This window comes from Pholcus phalangioides, unplaced genomic scaffold (assembly GCF_987345545.1).
Source record: "Pholcus phalangioides strain wild (caught in Gottingen) unplaced genomic scaffold, Ppha-v1.0 ptg000022l_1, whole genome shotgun sequence".
Lineage (NCBI taxonomy): Eukaryota > Metazoa > Arthropoda > Arachnida > Araneae > Pholcidae > Pholcus > Pholcus phalangioides.
Genome location: NW_028301615.1, coordinates 8533741 through 8547744, shown reverse-complemented (window position 1 = coordinate 8547744; position 14004 = coordinate 8533741). Strand labels below are relative to the sequence as shown.

The 14004-nt window shown below is 38.3% G+C and overlaps 1 protein-coding gene across 2 annotated transcripts in view; it reads left to right on the top strand.

The window, feature by feature from the left end:
* The window catches only part of eIF2gamma (eukaryotic translation initiation factor 2 subunit gamma), a 281173-nt gene that overhangs the window by 151355 nt on the left and 115814 nt on the right, over positions 1-14004 (top strand). The gene's annotated exons all lie outside the window — the stretch shown is intronic.

Genomic DNA, 14004 nt, shown 5'->3' with positions numbered 1-14004 from the left:
ACTATTTTTCTAACTGGATTTAAATCTCAGCACGAAACCGTACCCCCAAATTTGATCGAAAGGAGAACTGTTTATGAAAAGATCACAGAATCCTGCAATTCAACATGTAGTTTAACACAAGGGTTTCCAAATCAGATGAAAATTTGTCATCAGGCTGATAAAAACTCAGTTAACGTGCATGCGAGCCGTAACTGAAGGCGGATTTAACGATGGGCACACCGAGCTCGCCTCTGGCCCCTACTTCACATTTTTTTCCTAATTTAAAGGGCCTAATATTAATTTTTTTTATGCCCGGGCCGTAACTTAATTTAGAGCATCTTCACGATACTGATTGTTGACTTAATATTGTTGGATTGTTTTCCTTTTTTTTTCTCTCCATGCACGTGCGGGAACCGGTTGTTCCGACGCTGTATGCAAATCGGCGGCGGCGTACCCTCACGGGAGCACGGATATATAGACTGGTTTTTTCTCTATAGGTGAGATGTCTGTTTTTTCCGCATGGATGTATGTCGGGATTCGATTTGTTTCTCTCTTTTGATTGCCGGCCGTATTTTTGATGAACGAAAATGATCTTGTTTTTTTGTTTTTGCAACTTTTATGGAAAAAGAGTTCAAAACGAACTTCTGATCATTGTTTTTCTTCAGCTCAGTCGATACGCTCTGCCCCCCAAGAAATATCGACATCTTGCGCGCCATTCTTGATATGTAAAAAAATCTTATTTTTAGACCTCGGAAGTTATTAAAACGTTTGTCTCGAGTCTGTTATGACCGCAATAGGAGAGGGCGGGGGTCTGGTTCCACGGGTGTTGAACGAGGAAAGGTGCCGAGTTTACTCATTTTCTGTTAAAAAGAGTGGATACCGGCCCCAAGCGATAGTAAATTTTCGTTCGTACTTGCTACCGGATTGCTACATACCGTGATCAGATCCAAAAGCGGGGGGGGGGGGACAATGCCTTGGACGGCGTTTTTGATGGAATGGTATATTTAAGAAAAGGCAATAAAAATTCCTTTGCAAAATTATCGAATTTCACAGTCAAGGGGCAGTAAAATTACGTTTCCCCTCCAGAAAAAACAATTGTATTACGGTGAATCGGGTGTCCCGGATGGGGACGAATTCACTATTTTTGTTCGTTGAAAGTTACGGGAGGAGTCAACACTAACGTGGCGACTTGTTTTCGCGCTAAAATAGGTAGCCCTGACAGCAGCATCCATAAACCCCGTATGTTGTTGATTCGATTTTTCTGTTCATTTCATCCTAATTTTCCGTATTTCCCGATATATTTCTATCGATTTTCGCATATTGCCGCATATTAGGTTAATTCATATTATAAATTATATATATTTTTGTAATTTTTTATGTGCCCTTTGTCAGCCATCTTGAATTGACTACCGCAAAACGGCGATTCCTTGGCGCGAAAAAAAGTCGCCACGTTGGTGCTTACAAGGTTCATGGGAAATTTACCGGGGAAGGCCGCTGAGTCTCTTTTTCTGTTAAAAATTACGGGGGGAAGGCCAAAATTATACTGTTTCCAGGGGTAGGAACACTGCGCCAAAATTAACATCTTGCGCCATCCTGCTCCAATAGTGTTTTCGTATTTTTCTGCGCCAAATAGCTAATTTTGCTTCGTATGTCCAGAATTTCTTAAAGGATGCCAAAAATTTTTTGCTCCTGCTTACCGTGAAACGATTCTTTCTAAGAGCGTGTTTTATATATATATATTCCACTGTACGCCTTATTTAAACTGTCGGCCTTTCCATCGTGAAACCCCGATTGTGCAACTGAAGATAGTTTGCAATGGCCTTTCAGCTTTAAAGTGCAAATGCGAGCCAGTTGCCGTTTAAAAAAAGTCGCCACTGGAAGCAGCAGAAATTACTGTAGTCGATCGTCATTGCGTCAAATCCAAAATCCCTGTTTCGTGAAAAAAATTTCCATTCCTTAAGTAAAAAGTGTGTTTTCGCCGAATTACGAATGTTAATTTAGAAACTGCCGAATAACGAGTGTCAGATCGCTAATCTCGCCAAATAATGCGTACTTAATCGCCAAACGTCGTGTTGATTCTTCCGAAATTCTCCCCCATTTTGCAACAATTTCTTTCCGAGTATAAAAAACTTATAGAAAATTTTTTGCTCATTTGAAGTGCTGCTGTTCAAGGCAGCAAATAGTGCCCTCAGTAAGCAAAAATCATCTTAAATAGACTGGCGTGAAAAATTTTATGACAGCCTCTCTTTCAAACAAGGTGTCAAAAGCCTGAAACACCAAAAACAAAAAACAAGCTGATGAAAAGATTTTTGATAACAAAAGACAGTGCAGTTTTATTTTGAAAAGGGATGAGGGTTAACGAAAATATTCTCGTTAATTTCCCTGCTCCAATAAATATCTGCTCCAAATCCTATATTTTGCTGCTCCAAAACCTGAATTTGCTGCTCCGAATCCTGAATTTTGCTGCTTCAAAGCTGCTCCGAAATGGACTTTGTCACTTCCCACCCCTGTGTTTCTGGGTAAAGGAGTAAATGTGTGTTTTTTTTGCACGGGTGTATGTTGTGTGTAAAAAAAGGGAAAATATATATTTTTAAAATTTTTTCTCTCGAAAAGCAAACAATTTCAAAACTGGTTTATTTTCTCTCTCACCCAAGGACAGTATTATTTTGGTGCCCCGCCTGTAAAATAGTACTCTCCCACTTTTCTCAGTCCAGCCATAGGTGGAGATACTTTAAGGTCTTAGGGGTGTGGCACGATGACAATTGATATACATCATATATATCTTTGACGTATCAATAAATATTGGTTTTGCCGGAGATGCCCTGGACCTCCCCCTTTCAGGAGGGGGGGGGGACCCGAAGATCTTACGTTGCTTCTATGTATACATCAGTAGGCTCTGCCATTGACGCTGGGGGGAGGGTGGATTGCCCCTCCCTCAACATATAATAATTAAAATAATTTAGTTAATTTAATAATTTGAATACTTTATTCAATTTAATAATTTAAATATTTTATTCAATTTAATCATTTAAATAATTTATAATTCAGTAATTTAAGTAATTTTTTAATTTAATAATTTAAGTAATTTTTTAATTTAATAATTTAAAATGTTAAAAATTTAATTTTATGGTTTTTAATCATTAAGTAAATTTCTTAAAATTTGTTGGAACATATTATACAAACCTAGGTATGTAAATCAAATTTGTACTAGTTAAAAAACGTTTGAGTACATTTTGTATACTGTCATTCATAGCATAATATGAATGAAAAATCCACTGGAATGTAGATGGGACAAATTCTCTTATCAAATTTTGTGTTATTTCATTTTTTTCCCTTCTTTGAAAGGGAAAAATTTTTCCCGCTTTGAAGTTTTTCCTGCTTAAATTGATTTTAAGATGGGTTGTGGAAAGCAACATGGGGGAAGACATTGCTGCTGTTACTTAAAAAGGATGTAATGTAGTTATTCTCTCACACATAGTTGTTGATAAATTTGATAAGTTATTCAAAAGTTTTCTTGTTAGCAGAATGCGTTTGAGTTTGATTTAATTATTTCACGCTATTATGTAAAAAAAGCAATTTCAATGAGTTCTATTGAAATGCAAAGTTAAAACTAAATTCAATTTCAATTCATTCAATTTGGTAATAAAAATTCATTGTCCATTTGTTCTCTCTCTAAAAATATTTTGGTCACTATTTGGTCACTTTTAAACATTTCGGTCACTATTTGGTCACTTTTTCAAACATTTTGGTCACTATTTTCACTAATTTTGAGGCCATGATCCGTGCTGACCCCTGAGAATATTCTCCTCAGTCCGAGATCAAGTTGAAAATGCTTAGTTCCATATGTTTGCATTTTAGTGCCATTAGCCGCATATAACGAAAGGTCAACACGCTTAGAAACTTTGGCAAGTGATTTAGGGAAACAGCTCACAGCTGTGCCACTATCAACAAGAAAACAAATTTTCGATTTTCTATCACAAATCGACTTTGAAAGTGGCAATCTCCGGCCATTGCTTATAACATGATCACCCACTAGTTTTCTGGGTATTGGCAAGGTGAAATGCAACGAAGTGCCTTTTCACCATATTGAGCGTGATACCAGCACAATTTGCATCAATTGGAGTGATCTGAAGATTTGTTTCACTCACAAGCTTTCGAATTGTTCCGTGACCTGCCTCTGTATTGGTTTTGAGAACGAGAGAGCTCCTCGAATTGTATAGCGAGCAATGCAATTTTTTTTTTTAACTCGTGCAACTCTGAAGAAGGCAAAGGAGGTTCAGACACGTGAGAAACAACAGCGTTGAAACTCAAGGCTTCTAATATACAATCAGCTGTCTGAGCTAAAGTTGCTGTGATCAAGAGGATCACAGCAAATCGACAAAATTTGTTGAACACTGACGGGCAATCTTTGCTGCCACAACATGCTCAAAACATCGTCACTGATTGTGTTGGACCCGGACCTGCATCATGAATAGCTCCATATAACCTAATGTACAAAACATGCATATGTGCAGATGCGGAGCTGGTAACCTGTATGTGCAGATGGTGTGGATAGATTTTATGGCCTGGGGAGGATGTTGCTACTTACACTTTTCCAACAGATAACCTTTATGTTAGAGGTTGCGTAAGGAATATTAACATGGGTATCTGCCTGGTAGTTCAGGTTCAAGTCTACTAAACGTTTCTAAGCAAGAAGGTGTTCTTGTGTCTCTTTACTGTGAGTTGTGTTGTCGTTTTCAATGCATTTTTGGTCCACGCGTGAGCTATCAACAGGACAATTGATCCGTACACAGATGTTATTGCTCCTTATTGGGGAAGATGAAACTAACAAATACAACATGAGATCCTATAGTCTGGATTATGGGGGGGGGGGGTAATGGGAAATTTTTTTTTATAAAGAAGGATGATGCAAGGCAAAAAAGTTTAGGAAAATCTGGTTTCGATTATGCTCCTCGTGTTTATGTCCCCTTGTGCTAGTTTTATGAAGGACATCATTTTTCATTGTAATTTATTATGTGATATGTATGTTACCGCCAAAGCCCAAAGTTTGGCCAATTCACGAATTGGAGAGTTGTGGCCAAAATTAAATTTTCAGAAATGATGCAGGCTTCCAATCTTCGGCCAATTCATTCTGGTCAAAGTTCAATGTGCTCATGTAAAACGGTACAGTAACACCAATTTTTTTTTCCCATAACCAACTTGTGGCATATAGCTATAGTACAGTAAAGCCGGTCTTTAATAGAACCTGTATTAAGTGGAATCCTGTCTTTAATGGAAAAAAATATTGGTCCTGGGATTTCAATGCCAAAATACCCATTGAAAAACCTGGATTAAATGGAATCTGTCTGACGTGGAAATGGAAAAAAACGTTGTATGCTCTTAAAGAAAAATTTCACACAAGCAACTGACTGTGTTCTGCAACCAATAAAATTATAAAAGGGATCGTATACAAAATATTAGTTCTATCGAAATTTTTTATGCAATTCTTGCTTGCTAATAGGAGTTCTACTTCACCCATCCTTAGAATTAGCAAAAATTGTTTCCATACTTGATGGTATGATTTTAAAAGCCATATGTAGTGACAGTTGCTTTCTTAAACTGTAACAAATTTTTCTGGAAAAGCAGGCTTTCTATGAAAGAAATCACTGTAAGGATTGAATTTTTAAATGATAATGCAAGACTCACAAAATTGTATGCTTTCCGTGATCGCAATGCTGAGTAGACTGACAATGTGCAAACTGAACCTAACATGCCAAATATTGACACCCTCATTGAAAATTTCAGAAAAGTAAAAAGAACGTAATGTGCCGTCAACTCAGATGAACGGTTGGGGGTGAAGTTTTATACAAATACTGTGAAAACCTATAAATATTTAGTAATTATAGAGTAAATAATATACATTACTTTATTTTATGTATATTTAAGTTATTTACATTATATCTATTCTATAATATAAAATCACAAACAAACTCGAAAAGGGCCTGTTGCTAAGCAACCGAGTGACGGAAGTGGGTGAAATTTTTGAGTGACGGAAATCTGTTACGGAAGTCGGTTTCGATTTTGGGTCAAATATTCATATATCGATATTCACATTCATATATCGTACATTCATATTCATATATCGATATGATATCATATATCGATATTGGGTCGATATTCACATATCGGGACCATGTTATGTGCATGTACCAAGAGGCTCCTACATCCTACAGCAGAGCCCTTAGGCTGGAATTTAGATTTCGAGCCCCCAAACCAGCTTTTCAGGGGCCCCTCTGTGATTAATTTATAGCGTGAAAAATGAAAAAGTGATAAGAATCGTTGTGGCCCCTGTCAGCCCTTCCTTTGTGGGGGGGGGAGGTCCATGCCGAGAGGTATATATATGTATAATATACACACACAACAGCAGTGCTCCCAACACAGGGTCGGTGTACCCTGGGAAGATTTCACGTATAAGTTAAAAGTTTTCATTTCCAGGGGCCCTTGATGGATCTCATTGTTTTCTTGCTGCTTTAACATTGAAAAATTTCGATAGCGGAAGCCCGAGATAAAGCCAGTCTGGGGCCCCACCAAAAGTATGCGAATTGGTGTCCCGGGTAATTGGTTGGGGCCCTGGATTTTATTCGTTGGTAAAACGAATACAAATGAAAATTTTTCATGGCACTCGCTCCGGGGGATGACCGACAAGCTTCCAAGTTGGGGGCCCCATGTTTACAGGTTTCATTTTGGGTGCCCTGGATTTTATTTGTTGGTAAAACGAATACAAATGAAAATTTTTCATAGCACTCGCACCGGGGGATGACCGACAAGCTTCCAAGTCGGGGGCCCCATGTTTACAGGTTTCATTTTGGGGCCCTGGACGAATCTCATTCAATTCTGTTGTAGAATTCGCAACAGCGGAAGCCCGAGATAAAGCCAATCTGGGGCCCCACCAAAAGTATGCGAATTGGTGTCTCGGGTAATTGATTGGGGGCCCTGGATTTTAATCGTTGGTAAAACGAATACAAATGGAAATTTTTCATGGCACTCGCTCCGGGGGATGACCGACAAGCTTCCAAGTCGGGGGCCCCATGTTTACAGGTTTCATTTTGGGTGCCCTGGATTTTATTTGTTGGTAAAACGAATACAAATGAAAATTTTTCATGGCACTCGCTCCGGGGGATGACCGACAAGCTTCCAAGTCGGGGGCCCCATGTTTACAGGTTTGATTTTGGGGGCCCTGGATGAATCTCATTCTTTTCTGTTGTAGAATTTGCCACAGCCGAAACCCGAGATATAGCCAGTCTGGGGCCACACTAAAAATCTGCGTATTGTGTCCCAGCTACTGGATGTGGGGCCCTGGATTTTATTCGTTGTAAAATTGATAAAAATGAAAAATTCTCACAGGGGGGTGTCCGACAAGCTTGCAGGTCAGGGCTTCATGGAAATGTTGGCAGGTTGTAATTCGGTGCCCCTGAATGTATCTCATTGATTTTTGTGGTTTAACATTGTAAAATTTGCAACACATCGGTAGCCCAAGATATATCCAGTGTGGGGCCCCACTGAAATTCAGCGAATTGAATCTGGGGACCCCCATGGGGAAGTTTTCTGGGGATACTTGATGAATCTCATTTGTTTTTTGTTGCTTTATTATTATTTTCATTAAAATTCGCTTCTTCAGTAGGCTGGTGCTTTCACACGTCCCTTTCCCCTTTTCCATAGCACGCTGATGAAGTGGGACGAAATAAACAAGATATGTCCGGGGGAGAAGTGGGGGGGGGTTGGCCTCAAGGGCTGCAGGGGGCAGAGCCCCCTTAGTATATGTATAATTTTATTCCAATTACATGCTAGATCGTTATATAATTTTACACATTATGTTAATTGAACCTGTAGTAAGCGTAAATCAGTGTTGAACAGAAAAAAGTCTCAGTCCCTTGCGATTCTGTTAAAGATAGGTTTCACTGTAGCTGCATTCGATTAGCCCCATGTGACGAGAGAAATTTGAGCAAAGAACTGTAAAGATAATAATATAGACATATAGTTTTTCTGTCAAATTTGGGGAGGCAAAAAAAAGGCTTACCACATGACTGAGGTTTGATGGGTTGCCATAGCTAACATAGACATAATTATCAGGAAAAAAATTTGACTTGGTGACCACCCTGAATCATGTCTTTTGTTATCAGACTTCGGCCAGGGATCTTCAGCCACTTCATGAACTGGCTGTCCAAAGCCTGAAATTCAGACATTGGCAATTACAATTAACAATGAAATTGACCAATGCTAACTTAGGTAAATATCCTTCTTTCAGCAGTTCTCACAACCCTTCTCTCATAAGTTATTTTATATCTTATAGCACTTTGGTCTGGAGCCTGAAGTATAATGTTCAGGTATTACTTGACTGTTGCGCATTAAAGCAGGGGTTCTCAAACTTTTTCTACCTGCTATGCCCCCTTTCCTAATCATAGTTTCTCTTCGGCTCCCTAGAACAATGTAACAAAGAATTGCTTCAAAGAACCTTGGTGAACGTCGCCATTTTGCTACATCGCTGACGAAGTTGGCAGCTCATCAGGGTGCTGCGATGCACAGTTTGAGGACCCTTGTGTTAAAGTCAGGGTTGGCAAGTTTTTGCCATTATGGGAAAAAACCGCTGTAAAAACCTTGGAAGAAAACTGCCTTGGCAAAAATAGTTTTTACCCTATTCTTGCCTTCAGCAAACAGAATTCAAAAATTTAACTTCTACTTTCTTCTTTCTGCAAGTTCTTAACTTGCTTAACAGAGGTGAAATATTAAACTATTTTTTTTACCTCTGCAATCAGTGCTGTTTTTCTTTTAATTAGACAAAAAGGTAAGAGATAAATATAAATAAAAACCATTTTTGCCAACGAAAAGAAGTTCTTAATAAAGTGTCTTAATGAAACCCAACATAAATTGGTACGAGTTATATCACAGAAGTGAAGAGTGTAGAAAATTCCTTTTCATTTCATTAGTTTTGATAAGGGTAAGTGAAGTTAGTGCCACAAAAAAGTTGCATTCCAAAGTATTAAATCATTATTATCATCACTATCATTGACTAAGCACACATTATTTTAGTTTTCAACCTTTATGTTATAATTTTTGTCAATTTTTTTTTTTTCATTTTTGTTAATTTAATGAAGTAGGAACTATTTCCAAGGATTATGAAAAGATATGCCAAAATGTGGAAAATTTGGCCATATGCAAGCTAACAAAGCTATTATGGCCAAGATGAAAGCAAGTAAAATCACTCTAAAAATACAACTGAGAATAAAAATTGTGTCTTTTTGGCATGAAGAGCATTTTTCCATTATTGTGAAGGAGTTTAATATTAATTTTTGTTAAAACCATGTTTAAACAATTTAGCTTGAAATAAACACCATTTACAAAAAAAAAACTCCTTCAATTGATATTATTGTTACTACTGTTCACTTAAATAATATTAATAGAAATATGGGAGAAAATAAACATTCTTTGCCGCGGAGCCCCTGGATGTTGCACAGGGAGCCCTTGCGGCTCCGCAGAGCACTGGTTGAGAACCGTCTTCTCTAGACAGTTAAGCCTATTGTTCAATTCCTTCCTCCCCCACCCCCTCCCACTAGAAACACCAAATATCTACCTCTTAAATTTTTGGCTACAACCATGACTGCTTATTGTTATATATTGGACCACTGGAAGAATATATATGTATGCAATTATGTAGATTTAACCCAGGTTCCTAGTGGTCCAATACACATTTAGAAAAGAAATGATACTCACGAGAGAAAGAAAAAGAATCGAATCGTGTTACTGTAAAATTTAAATAACATTTAATAAAACAAAAAATCATGAAAACAGTTTCCATTTCGAACACAGTATTACACATAAATATCAAATTATTTGAATAATCATCAATGAAAAATTTAAAGTAGTATAGGAAGAAACAATATATTGTATAAGTTTAAATTTCAGGTGTAATAAATCCGAAATTTGATGTTGGAATTTATTGGCAGTAAATAGGGGAAAATCTCATTAGATGCTAATATACCTTATCACCCTAAATAATTTACTAATTTTATCAGTTTCTCATATCCCAATTTTTCAAATTTAAAATGTGGAAAAAACTTCTTTCCTACCTTTTTCTCCATCATCGTGTCGGATATCCCAAACGTCCGTTGGTAGTTACATTCGATGTCTGCAAAAACAACCGCTCCTTAACTCATTTTTTTTTACCTTTTTCTTAACTTGCACTACTCAATCTACTTAGAATTTTTTGAAAATTTCCAAAGTAAAGTGTAAAGTTTTGAGGGGCACCAAACCCCTTTTTCCAATTGGTAGTCCGGTTTCAAAGAAAGATCCTTCTATTGGGGATCCTTCTATGGACATCTTTTTCTCAGCCACCTCATTGGGCATTTTGCCTGTTGTGGCGTTGTATTTGTGATGAGGATTACGTAGGTACAAATAGTATTAAAATTAACATCATTGGTCAGGTTCACCCCCTACGATCTTTCAAAGCATATGGGAGGAAGACGTTTTTCTCTGTGGGGGAGGGGGGGGGTACAAAAAAAAGAAGGAAAAGAGACGAAGCAAAGAAAGTCAGAAAAAGCACATATTCCCATGGAAGGGATGCGTAAATAGATGAAATATAGTCAGTCAATTTCCTGCAGGTGGCAATACAATGGTCAAAAGATAAGTTTCAGTATTATAGGGGGGGGGAGAGAAAAGAAGAATACAAAGCGGCTTTTACGCAATCTTTGAAGGGGCCCTTTAAGTAAATGGCTGATAGAGGCAAAAGAGCATGTTTTGTACATTTAAATGGCTAAAGGCTCCTTTCCTTTTTCTCTTATTATTATTATTATATTGGGCAGGAAATTGGAACTCTCCCGCTTCATCTGATAGCGATGGCTATCGACGCCATAGCATTATACATAATAATTATAAAAAAAATAGAAAATGATTCTTACTGTTCTTATTCGTTTATATTAAGAGGAAAAAACACTTTTAATAACCCGGTGAAATCGTGCAGTGCCTGACCACCACATACTGTGAATAGTTTGTGGTATGTAATTATTGAATTTTTGTAATTGAATTGTAACTACAATAATATACTCATGGTTTAAAATAGAAAATTAGACCTTCTTTGGGTAACCATATGTCAACAATAAAAAATAGGGAAAAATATGATTCTAAATACGAGACATAATTGTATCTAAAAAATGAATTTATGAAGAATTTGTTAATTATTGCTGAAACTGCTGAATCACTTGAGAAGAATTAAATTAGTTTTTTCCTGTTATATGTAGTACATGGCATATAAATATCAACACACAGGGATATTGCTTTCGCATTATATGATAATGAGAAACCGGGACCAATGGAAATCTATGTGTGTAAAAACGAATGTAAACTGAATAGCCAAAAAAACTGGTACAGGCATGCGTATGCAAATAAAGAGATATGGAACCAATCAGAGTACGGCACTGCGGTTGGCAACACCTATATAACACAGCATGTGTCTGGCATAGTTGTTAGATGGGTTACTGCTGCTACAGTGGCAGGTTACCGAGATTTAAGTGAGTTTGAACGTTGTGTTATAGTCGGCGCACGAGAGATGGGACATAGCATCTCCGAGGTAGCGATGAAATTTGGATTTTCATGTACGACCATTTCACAAGTGTACCGTGAATATCGGGAATCCGGTAAAAAATTAAATCTACGACATCGCTGCGGCCGGATAATGATCATGCAAGAACGGGACCAATGACTACTGACGAGAATCATTAAACATGACAGACGTGCAACCCTTCCGCAAATTGCTGCAGATTTCAATGCTGGGCCATCAACAAGTGTCCGCGTGCGAACCATTCAACGAAACATCATCGATATGGTCTTTCGGAGCCGAAGGCCCACTCATGTACCCTTGATGACTGCACGACACAAAGCTTTACGCCTCGCCTGTGCCCGACAACACCCGACATTGGGCTGTTGAGGACTAGAAACACGTTGCCTGGTCTGACGAGTCTCTGTTCCAATTGCTTCGAGCTGATGGACGTGTATGGAGACAACCTCATGAATCCATGGACCCTACATGTCAACAGGGGACTGTTCAAGCTGGTGGAGGCTCTGTGATGGTATGGGGCATGTGCATGCAGTTGGCGTGATATGGGACCCCTGATACGTCTAGATACGACTCTGACAGGTACGTAAGCATCCTGTCTGATCACCTGTGCCCATTCATGTCCATTGTGCATTCCGACGGACTTGGACAATTTCAGCAGGACAATGTGACACCCCACACGTCCAGAATTGCTACAAAGTGGCTCCAGGAACACTCTTCTGACTTTAGACACTTCCGCTGGCCACCTAAATCCCCAGACATGAACATTATTGAACATATCTGGGATTCCTTGCAACGTGCTGTTCAGAACAGATCTGCACCCCCCTCTTACTCCTACGGATTTATGGACAGCCCTGCAGGATTCATTGCGTCAATTACCTCCAGCACTACTTCAGACATTAGTCGAGTCCATGCCACGTTGTGTTGCGGCACTTCGGCGGGCCCTACACGATATTAGGCAGGTGGACCAGTTTTTTTGGCTCTTCAGTTTATGTCTGTCCTTTATGCATTACTACACCATTCATCCGATCACCATGAAACTTTAGGAAGTTGTTGAGTACACTCCCGCGAAGGGGTTTTTGGCATTGTTTTTTTTCCCTTTCTTCTGAGATCGCAGCAACGCGCGTGACGGGTAAGCTAGTTGTTTTATAAAATTATATCTTTAATAAATTAACATTTTTCTCTCGAACTCAAAATTAAAAATGAGTAAATGTTGAATATATAAATTAAAAAAATTCAAGTAATTTCATTTTTTTTAATCATGATTTTTATCAACCATGATATGAAAGTCTTTAAATTTTAAAATTTTTCCTGGACAAGTACTTCAATAGTGTTTGAGTTTTTTTACCTATGAACCATGTACAAATTAAATTCTTGAAATGGAAAATGGCTTGACCATCCATTTTGCTGTAACTAATAGCCTTTTTAAGCCTTTTTAAGGCTTTAAAAGCCTTTTTTGAGTTTTGAAATTTTTTTTTTCTGCATTTCCACCTTATTCACAAAACCCGCATTGCAACCATAAGCGCCCATTAGGAATGCATCTGTTGAGCTTGTGATCAGACTGATTCATTGGCCAAGGCCCTAGACACAGCGGTTTCACGGGTGAATTCGGATTCAGCTGACAACCGCTTCTGAATAGCCCCATCAGCAATCCTGCAAACAAATTGATCACATAATCTTTTCGCCAAGGTTGCGTCAAAATTGGAATGCTGATAAGCAATTGGGTTGTGGTGGTTGTGGGGGGATGCTAAGACATTTAGCAGTGTAAGAAAATAAAGGTATGAGTTGGTTTGGACGGTTCTTGAAAGACAGTTTATTACCTTTCCCCTAACCTTCCCCATGACTGCACACCCTCTCGACACACTAGAGCAGCGTTTTCCTAGCCTTTTGAAGTTGACAAATGATGTCTTTCAGCTTACCCGAATGTGATGTCCCTCTCCGCTGTTACAAAGATAAATCCAAGAAAGAAAATTCAATTGGCCTTGCTTGGAATTGGACCCCAAAAATGTGAATCTAATCTTGGGCCCTTCATAGGGCTGGGACCCTTTTTTTCCCATGAGGAAGTTGATTCTATTGGGGGCGGGCTGTTTTTTTTTTGTTTTTTTTCCACCAACATTTCAACATCGTAAAATTTGTCAGTAAGCTGATATTTTCACATGCCACTTTTCATACCATTTGTGAAAAGAAAAGGGGGGTTAGCCACCAAAAGCGGAAGGAAGGTTTTACCCCCCCCCCCCCCCAGTCTCCCAGTATCATATATTATACACAATATATGCACAATACTTTCTGGGCATGTACCAATTTCATTGGAAATCTCTTGGGCATGTATTTTTGTAGCACATTTAGTAGGTAGGATATGCATATGAACTTTCATACTAATTTCAGATTTTTGAAAGATGGAAGTATCTCTTAGTGATCAAAGGGGTTTTTTTTATTATTAT